An 11,218-nucleotide genomic window follows, 5' to 3' on the forward strand; every position below is an offset into this window, starting at 1 on the left:
GTAAAAAAAACAGCTCAAAGACATCACTTTGACTGCTTTTATTTGTAGTGTAGCGCTTTGAAAAAAGTTGTTTGTCACAGAGCTCTCAAAGAATATGCTGACAAGGCAGATACTTCCCACACATTTAAGGATGAAACCTGAAAGGAAGAGGAACCAAATGAAGAGTCTATCTTTATCTGGCAAGTGAACTGAATGTTCAGATTTTATGTGACCCTTAAGGTAAGTCATTTGTCCATGTCGAGAGATCAGTCCCTGCATCTGTTTATGAATCCGATGGAGGCAGGCCTGATGTAGTCTTAAGGGTCCAGTTCAATGAAGCTCCAATCCAATTGGGAACTCTGACAGAGGCAGGAACAGTTGGCAGTTGACACAGAAGCCAGGGCATAATGGGAAGAAGCTTCAGTCTAGTGACGACAGGGGTTAAAGTCATATCAACTGTAACAGAGACAACATTATAGCATGGACAGAGGCTATAAAATGTGGAAAAAGTCAAGGGGTGTGAATACTTTCCTGTTACATGAAATTGAACACATGAGCAAAGCAACACTACTTCATTTCCTTACAGTGGATGTTTTTGGAGAAACAAGGAAGTACTAAGCTATTTCAGGTATTTCTAATCTGTGCTCAAAAACCACCATCACCACCACCAATGTAGTTCTGTATGTCCCAGGCCTCAGCGTTTCAGTGTGTTTACAGTCCTGTCAACAACAACAAACTTATCAAGATGGTACCCGCAGGATTTGGAGTGGATGGCCATCTTGTCCAGGTCTTTGGACCATATCAGATGGGGGAGATTCCGAAGGCTTAACATGGCTTAATGACCTAAAATCACAATGGAAAACTCCAGCAGATCCAGTGGATGAAGGCCACAGAGGGGGGGAGGGAGAAACTACAGGGGTGAAGCAGATCCAGTGGAGGAAGGTCACATGCAGGTCACACGAGGGGTAGGTGACTGGTTAGGAGCGTGTATAGTAGGGTGGAGCAGCATCAGGAGCACAACACGATACAGCGTTGATTCAACCAGTTTTTGCCTAGTGGGATGTTCCAGACAGATATTCTCTGAGAAACGTTTCCGATCTTGACTTGATCAACATCAGCATGTCTTTGGAGGGGATGAGTATAGTGGTGCAGAGCTTCAACTCCTCATTAGCTAAATTGAATGTTTATCATATAGGCGAAGATAGGGTCAAGACTGTCATTGATATTGCCTGCCACTTACCTACACTTACGACACTCAGACGGACAGAAAACAACATCATTATTGATGTCAAAATAGTCGAAAAACATTCGCCTTCTGCTACCATTTCTGTCAAGCCATCTACGCATACAATTTGATGTATACGTTTGATAAATCAACGTATGCACTACTCAGAACGCACTGTAGCTGCCTCTGGAATGCAATGCTGCAAGTCAAATGCCGTGTTCCATTGGAAATGAATGTACTTCTGGTGTACCAAAACGCAATGACACTGTCGGTGTGATCAAGGCGTAAGTTACCACTCTCTCCTTGCTGTTGTTATGCTGGCAGATTTTGTGCCTTGGTTGTGTTTATTGTGGGTCCTAGTGCTGGCTGTTTTCTAGTCTGTGGTTTCTGGCTTGCTGCCTATAACTGTGGTGATCCTACAAACTGTGCGATTCAATCAAACTAACTATCACACTGTGTGGATTGATTTACTTTTAGTTGATTCCTCGCAAACCTATTTTATTTGTGTGAATTTTAACAGACTTTTTCCAAAATGGCGTCTACCACTTTCCGCCATACGGGGAAACGGACTTTTCCAGATTGGCGGCTACGACCTTCAAAGAGTACTGTGAACGTTTCATCCCATATAGGAGCTGCACCTATTTTGCACAGTTCCAGGATAATATTGACTGGCCAAATTTCCAATGTGGAAACTATCAGCTTATTGAGAAATATATATGTCTGAGCTGGACATCCAGAGTAAGCAAATTGAGACATTGCAGTGTATCCTGGTTAGGTCCCACTCTAAGACCTTTTTATTTTCTACTCCTCAGCCTGTTCGTCGTGCTACTGCCTCGCCACTGTATCGCCACTCTCCGACTGGCTGGCCAGGGCTGCCCTGCAGAGACCCCTCCCTAGTGAAGTCACCTCTCCCATCTCACCCGTCCTTCCCATCCTACCCCTCCTCCCATCCCGGCCCCCCCTCCCCACCCCTCTTGGAGAATAAAGGAGCAAGGATGCTTTATGAGGTGCTGGTGGATGCCGCGGTTATCAATCCGGCATCCCAGTGGAGGCACGCCACACACCGTAAGCCCAACGCAAGGCAGCGGTCTTTGGTGAACGGCTTTGGGGGAGCCCATCCTGCTGATCAACAGTTTCGCCCACCTGCTTCAATTGATGATGTGGGTCCTCCGTCCCCCGTCGGTCCTCAAGGAGGCACAGAAAAGGCCGGAAGTCCACAGCCACTCACCTTCCTCCAGCCATCATCATTGGTAGCTCCATGGTGAGGCACATCTCGGTTCCTGGAGCAGAAACCCTGTGCTACCTGGGGACTACCGTGAAGGATATCACAGGATTTCTTCTGTCCGTCCTACATCAGCAGCCAAGGGCTGCTGCTGTCGTAGTGTATATGGGATCAAATTATATCAAAAAGGGTAAATCAGAGCTAATAAAACAGGTTCCTCCATTGGGGTGCCAGGACAGAGAAGGGCTTGGACTGGGCTGTGCTCCCGTAGGGGTGGGAGGGCCAAGAGACCTGAGGTAGCAGAACGGAGAGGGTTGAGGTGTAGGGTTTGAGCATAGCCTGAAGGTAGGGAGGGACAGTTCCTCTTGCTGTTCCGTAATTAAGCACCATGGTCTTGTAATGGATGCAAGCTTTGACTGGAAGCCAGTGGAGTGTGCGGAGGGGCGGCGTGACATGAGAGAACTTGGGAAGGTTGAAAACCAGGTGGGCTGCAGCATTCTGCATAGGTTGCAGGGGTTTAATGGCACAAGCGGGGAGCCCAGCCAACAGTGAGTTGCAGTTGTCCAGATGGGAGAGGACAAGTGCCTGAATTAGGACCTGCGCCGCTTCCTGTGTGAGGTAGGGTTGTACTCCACGGATGTTGTAGAGCATGAACCTGCAGGAGCGAGTCACTGCTTTGATGTTTGCAGAGAACGACAGGGCGTTGTGCAGGGTCACGCCAAGGTTCTTTGAACTCTGGGAGGGCGACACTGTGGAGTTGTCAACCATGATGGAGAGGTCTTTGAGCAGGCAGGCCTTCCCCCCGACATCCAAGTTGAGATGTCACCACCTGGGTGTCAGAAGGGAGAAGGAGAAAAGTAGTTGAGTGTCATCCGCTGTGATAGGAGAGACCATGTGAGGACATGACAGAGCCGAGTGACTTGGAAAAATCCAGAAAATCACATTGTAGGATTTTTAATGAATTTATTTGCAAATTATGGTGGAAAATAAGTATTTGTTCACCTACAAACAAGCAATATTTCTGGCTCTCACAGACCTGTAACTTCTTCTTTAAGAGGCTCCTCTGTCCTCCACTCGTTACCTGTATTAATGGCACCTGTTTGAACTTGTTATCAGTATAAAAGACACCTGTCCACAACCTCAAACAGTCACACTCCAAACTCCACTATGGCCAAGACCAAAGAGCTGTCAAAGGACACCAGAAACAAAATTGTAGACCTGCACCAGGCTAGGAAGACTGAATCTGCAATAGGTAAGCAGCTTGGTTTGAAGAAATCAACTGTGGGAGCAATTATTAGGAAATGGAAGACATACAAGACCACTGATAATCTCCCTCGATATGGGGCTCCACGCAAGATCTCACCCCGTGGGGTCAAAATGATCACAAGCCTACCATCAGTAACACACTACGCCGCCAGGGACTCAAATCCTGCAGTGCGAGACGTGTCCCCCTGCTTAAGCCAGTACATGTCCAGGCCCGTCTGAAGTTTGCTAGAGTGCATTTGGATGATCCAGAAGAGGATTGGGAGAATGTCATATGGTCAGATGAAACCAAAATAGAACTTTTTGGTAAAAACTCAACTCGTCGTGTTTGGAGGACAAAGAATGCTGAGTTGCATCCAAAGAACACCATACCTACTGTGAAGCATGGGGGTGGAAACATCATGCTTTGGGGCTGTTTTTCTGCAAAGGGACCAGGACGACTGATCCGTGTAAAGGAAATAATGAATGGGGCCATGTATCGTGAGATTGTGAGTGAAAACCTCCTTCCATCAGCAAGGGCATTGAAGATGAAACGTGGCTGGGTCTTTCAGCATGACAATGATCCCAAACACACCGCCCGGGCAACGAAGGAGTGGCTTCGTAAGAAGCATTTCAAGGTCCTGGAGTGGCCTAGCCAGTCTCCAGATCTCAACCCCATAGAAAATCTTTGGAGGGAGTTGAAAGTCCGTGTTTGCCCAGCGACAGCCCCAAAACATCACTGCTCTAGAGGAGATCTGCATGGAGGAATGGGCCAAAATACCAGCAACAGTGTGTGAAAACCTTGTGAAGACTTACAGAAAATGTTTGACCTGTGTCATTGCCAACAAAGGGTATATAACAAAGTATTGAGAAACTTTTGTTATTGACCAAATACTTATTTTCCACCATAATTTGCAAATAAATTCATTAAAAATCCTACAATGTGATTTTCTGGATTTTTTTTCTCATTTTGTCTGTCATAGTTGACGTGTACCTACGATGAAAATTACAGGCCTCTCTCATCTTTTTAAGTGGGAGAACTTGCACAATTGGTGGCTGACTAAATACTTTTCTCCCCCACTGTAGGTATATCGGCCTTTAGTTTTTCTGCTCCATATGTTTGGAATAATCTTCAAAAACCCACAGATGCCTTAGTGGACAGAGGAATTTTCTAATGAATAATGTGTTTGTTTTAGTTGATTCTGTTTTGTGAACATTGTGTATATTTATGTTTGTCTGTGCAATTTGTGCTGTGCTGTATTTAACTTGTTTTATTTTATTTTTATTTATTTTTAAATTGTAACTTATATGCAGGACTCCCTTGAAAAAGAGACACAGGTCTCAATGGTGACTCCCTGCTAAAATAAAGGTACACAAATATATATACACTTGAAGTCGGAAGTTTACATACACCTTAGCCGAACACATTTAAACTCAGTTTTTCACATTTCCTGACATTTAATCCTAGTAAAAATGCCCTGTCAGGTCAGTTAGGATCACCACTTTATTTTAAGAATGTGAAATGTTAGAATAATAGTAGAGAGAATTATTTATTTCAGCTTTTATTTCTTTCATCACATTCCCAGTGGGTCAGAAGTTTACATACACTCAATTAGTATTTGGTAGCATTGCCTTTAAATTGTTTAACTTGGGTCAAACGTTTCGGGTAGCCTTCCACAAGCTTCCCACAATAAGTTGGATGAATTTTGGCCCATTCCTCCTGTAATGGAATCAAGTTTATAGGCCTCCTTGCTCGCACACGCTTTTTCAGTTCTGCCCACAAATGTTCTATAGGATTGAGGTCAGGGCTTTGTGATGGCCACTCCAATACCTTGACTTTGTTGTCCTTAAGCCATTTTGCCACAACTTTGGAAGTATGCTTGGGGTCATTGTCCATTTGGAAGACGCATTTGCGACCAAGCTTTAACTTCCTGACTGATGTCTTGAGATGTTGCTTCAATATATCCACATAATTTTCCTTCCTCATGATGCCATTTATTTTGTGAAGTGCACCAGTCCCTCCTGCAGCAAAGCACCCCCACAGCATGATGCTGCCACCCCTGTGTTTCACGGTTGGGATGGTTTTCTTCGGCTTGCAATTCCCCACCTTTTTCCTCCAAACATAACGATGGTCATTATGTCCAAACAGTTATATTTTTGTTTCATCAGACCAGAGGACATTTCTCCAAAAAGTACGATCTTTGTCCCCATGTGCAGTTGCAAACCGTAGTCTGGCTTTTTTATGGCGGTTTTGGAGCAGTGGCTTCTTCCTTAATGAGTGGCCTTTCAGGTTATGTCGATATAGGACTTGTTTTACTGTGGATATAGATACTTTTGTACCTGTTTCATCCAGCATCTTCACAAGGTCCTTTGCTGTTGTTCTGGGATTGATTTGCACCAAAGTATGTTCATCTCTAGGAGACAGAACGCGTCTTCTTCCTGAGCGGTATGACGGCTGCGTGGTCCCATGGTGTTTATACTTGCGTACTATTGTTTGTACAGATGAACGTGGTACCTTCAGGCGTTTGGAAATTGCTCCCAACGATGAACCAGACTTGTGGAGGTCTACAATTTGTTTTCTGAGGTCTTGGCTGATTTCTGTTGATTTTATTATGATGTCAAGCAAAGAGGCCCTGAGTTTGAAGGTACGCCTTGAAATACATCCACATGTACACCTCCAATTGACTCAAATTATGTCAATTAGCCTATCAGAATCTTCTAAAGCCATGACATCATTTTCTGGAATTTTCCAAGCTGTTTAAAGGCACAGTGAACTTAGTGTATGTAAACTTCTGACCCACTGGAATTGTGATACAGTGAATTATAAGTGAAATAATCTGTCTGTAAACAATTGTTGGAAACATTACTTGTGTCATGCACAAAGTAGATGTCCTAACCGACTTGCCAAAACTATAGTTTGTTAACAAGAAATTTGTGGAGTGGTTGAACCTAAGTGTATGTAATCTTCCGACTTCAACTGTATATATATATATATATATATATATATATATATATATATATATATATATATACACACACTACCGTTCAAAAGTTTGGGGTCACTTAGAAATGTGCTTGTTTTCGAAAGAAAAGCAATTTTTCTGTCCATTAAAATAACATAAAATTGATCAGAAATACAGTGTAGACATTGTTAATGTTGTAAATGGCTATTGTAGTTGGAAACGGCTGATTTTTTATTTAATATCTACATAGGCGTACAGAGGCCCATTATCAGCAACCATCAGTCCTGTGTTCCAATGGCACGTTGTGTTTGCTAATCCAAGTTTATCATTTGAAAAGGCTAATTGATCATTAGAAAACCCTTTTGCAATTATGTTAGCACAGCTGAAAACTGTTGTGATGATTAAAGAAGCAAAACTGGCCTTCTTGAGACTAGTTGAGTATCTGGAGCATCAGCAATTGTGGGTTCGATTACAGGCTCAAAATGGCCAGAAACAAATAACTTTCTTCTGAAACTCATCAGTCTATTCTTGTTCTGAGAAATGAAGGCTATTCCATGCGAGAAATTGCCAAGAAACTGAAGATCTCGTACAACGCTGTGTGCTAAATGGCATATTATTATTATTATTATTACTACTGCCTTCACAGAACCGCGCAAACTGGCTCTAACCAGAATAGAAAGAGGAGTGGGAGGCCCCGGTGCACAACTGAGCAAGATGACAAATACATTAGAGTATCTAGTTTGAGAAACAGACACCTCACAGGTCCTCAACTGGCAGCTTCATTAAATAGTACCCGCAAAACACCAGTCTCAACGTCAACAGTGAAGAGGCGACTCCGGGATGCTGACCTTCTCGGCAGAGTTGCAAAGAAAAAGCCATATCTCAGACTGGCCAATAAAAAGAAAAGATTAAGATGGGCAAAAGAACACAGACACTGGACAGAGGAAGATTGGAAAAACATGTTATGGACAGACAAATCGAAGTTTGAGGTATTCAGATCACAAAGAAGAACATTTGTGAGACGCAGACCAAATGAAAAGATGCTGGAGGAGTGCTTGATGCCATCTGTCAAGCATGGTACAGGCAATGTGATGGTCTGGGGTTGCTTTGGTGGTGTGAGATTTGTACAGGGTAAAACGGATCTTGAATAAGGAAGGCTATCACTCCATTTTGCAACGCCATGTCATACCCTGTGGACGATGCTTGATTGGAGCCAATTTCCTCCTACAACAAGACAATGACCCAAAGCACAGCTCCAAACTATGCAATAACTATTTAGGGAAGAAGCAGCCAGCTGGTATTCAGTCTATAATGGAGTGGCCAGCACAGTCACCGGATCTCAACCCTATTGAGCTGTTGTGGGAGCAGCTTGACTGTATGGTACGTAAGAAGTGCCCATCAAGCCAATCCAACTTGTGGGAGGTGCTTCAGGAAGCATGGAGTGAAATCTCTTCAGATTACCTCAACAAATTGACAACTAGAATGCCAAAGGTCTGCAAGGCTGTAATTGCTGCAAATGGAGGATTCCTTGACGAAAGCAAAGTTTGAAGGACACAATCATTATTTCAATTAAAAATCATTATTTCTAACCTTGTCAATGACTACATTTCCTATTCATTTGGCTATATTTCCAATTCAAACTCATTTCATGTATGTTTTCATGGAAAACAAGGACATTTCTAAGTGACCCCAAACTTTTGAATGGTAGTGTATATACAGCACAAAAAGCATATTTCTCTCAAATTCTGTGCATAAATTTGTTTACATCCTTGTTAGTGAGCATTTCTCCTTTGCCAAGATAATCCATCCACCTGTCACGCTCGTTTAAGGACGGGTCAGACCAAGGCGCAGCGTGAAATGCATACATGTTTATTTCAACGATAAACACACGAACAAAACAACAACGTAACGTGAAGTCCTCAGGCTAAACACGGAACAAGATCCCACAACTAATGAGTGCCAACAGGCTACTTAAGTATGATCCCCAATCAGAGACAATGAGCGACAGCTGCCTCTGATTGGGAATCACACCCGGCCAAACATAGAAATACACAACCTAGAATGAGAACATAGAAAATACAACGTAGAACTCCACACCCTGACTCAACATACTAGAGTCCCATACGTCAGGGTGTGACAGTACCCCCCCCCCCCAAAGGTGCGGACTCCGACCTCACAAATAACATAACAGGGTAGGGTCCGGGTGGGCATTCCGCCTCGGAGGCGGATCCGGCTCCGGGCGTGACAACCACATTCTCTCAGCCTCCCCGTTGCGCCCCTGGTCTGGTCTGGACCTCGGCGCGCTGCTTCCCCTCCCTTCCTCCCACGATGTACCAAGCCATGTCTGGACCCTGGCGTGGGAGACCCCGAACCTGGAGAGGGGCTGACGTCTGCGTCTGGACTGGAGCCGCTGACCGGAGCTGGACTAGGCACCGGTGGAGCGGACTGCTCTGGCTCCGGAGTGGAGCAGCTGACCGGAGCTGGATCAGGCACCGGTGGAGCGGACTGCTCTAGCTCCGGAGTGGAGTAGCTGACCGGAGCTGAAGTGGACCCCGGTGGAGCGGACTGCTCTGGTTCCGGAGTGGAGCTGCTGACCGGAGCTGGACTGGACCCCGGTGGAGCGGACGACTCTGGTTCCGGAGTGGAGCTGCTGACCGGAGCTGGACTAGACCCCGGTGGAACGGACTACTCTGGCGCTGGAATGGAGCCGCTGACCGGAGCTGGACTAGACCCCGGTGGAGCGGACTGCTCTGGGTCCGGAGTGGAGCAGCTGACCGGAGCTGGATCTGGCACCGGTGGAGCGGACTGCTCTAGCTCCGGAGTGGAGCAGCTGACCGGAGCTGAACTGGACCCCGGTGGAGCGGACTGCTCTGGCTCCGGAGTGGAGCAGCTGACCGGAGCTGGATCAGGCACCGGTGGAGCGGACTGCTCAGGCTCCGGAGTGGAGCAGCTGACCGGAGCTGGATCAGGCACCGGTGGAGCGGACTGCTCTGGCTCCGGAGTGGAGCAGCTGACCGGAGCTGGATCAGGCACCGGTGGAACGGGCACGGGCCGTGCCGGACTGGACACATGCACCACTGGCTTGGTGCGAGGAGCAGGAACGGGCCGGACTGGCGACACGCACCACTGGCTCTATTCCTGCCTTAAATTTTGTGAAAATGCAAGATAACCCTTTCACCTATGACTGTATCAATACTTGGTTCATCCAGTGGATGAAGATCAACAACCAAACACAAGTCGTTAACGCTCATGATTTTGTCTGCAAATGTTCATGAAAGGCACAAAACTGTTGGACCTTGACATCCACTATTGTTGGGAAGACATAGCAGGCTTCTTTTGATCACCACCCCTTTATTTGTCCTCCTTAAGCTGCTGTGGTCCTTTATCTACCATTTCCGCGGCTGGTTTGGTTTCCCTGCAGCTCTCGAAAACTCTAGGCGGCATTCTGCCTTGTCCCTACAGTTTTCAGCGATTAGCTTCGCACATGACTGACTCATGTGAACTACAATCCCAACGCTGTTTTTTAATGTTTAGAAACTTTTGTAATCATTGCTTGCGATATTGCTTTTTAAACATATTGCCCTTATATTTAATCAGCAAGAAATAATCATTTGTCAGGGTTGCTGAAGGTGGGTGTGGTGCAGGAATCAAGTGCAGGACGCAGAAACTAAGTCCAAAAGACTTTAGTGAAATATTCACGTAGTACACGAGCAAACAAGCCCGGAGGCGAGAATAAAGGCGCACACAGGCGTCAAACAATAGGCGCACTAACATGTGCGAAAACCTCTCCAAAACAATGGAGGGAAACACGTAGCTCAGAACACCAAACAGAAGAGCAATCACACACAACACCTGACACACACAACGGGAACTAAATAGGACACTAATGAGGACTAACTAGACACAGGTGTACAACATCAAGACAAAACCAAACGAACATGAAACATAGATCGGTGGCAGCTAGTACTCCGGGGACGACGACCGCCGAAACCTGCCCGAACAAGGAGGAGGAGCAGCCTCGGCCGAAACCGTGACATCCTTCAAATAAAAAAGACACACTTACTGTACAGTTTTGCATAGATCCATATAGCTATGGGTGCCTCCATCTGACAAACTACACTTCCGCTACACTTCCCGAGTTATGCTTACACACATGTGTTTGGAGCATGCTAGATAGTTAATTAGCACAGGTGGGCGCCTGTTTTCCGTAAACAAGCGCTGTAGCATGGAGATATGGCCAAGTGGGAACACTTACCCCAACCCTATAAAGGTGTGTGGTAATTTAACCTTCTTTTTTTTTATGATTTCTCACTGATATGAAAGATACGTTCCTTATGTTTCCAAAACAGTACTGCAAGCAATGTGTGTTAATGTTTACATCAAGCGTCGGGACTTAACAAAACTCCCCCAGTCAGAAGATACTATTGATGCTAAAGCAGTTAGTGCCTATGAATGGGGTAGTTAGTTTCCCTGTAGATCAGGGATGGGCAACTTTGATGGGTGTGGGGGCCACAAAAAATCTGAACTCATCATGAGGGTCTGCGGTCCCCGTACTTGTTCGTTGACATGGGTTGTTGCGCCATCAAG

Source organism: Coregonus lavaretus (assembly GCF_964263955.1).
Source record: "Coregonus lavaretus genome assembly, chromosome: 7".
NCBI classification, from domain to species: domain Eukaryota; kingdom Metazoa; phylum Chordata; class Actinopteri; order Salmoniformes; family Salmonidae; genus Coregonus; species Coregonus lavaretus.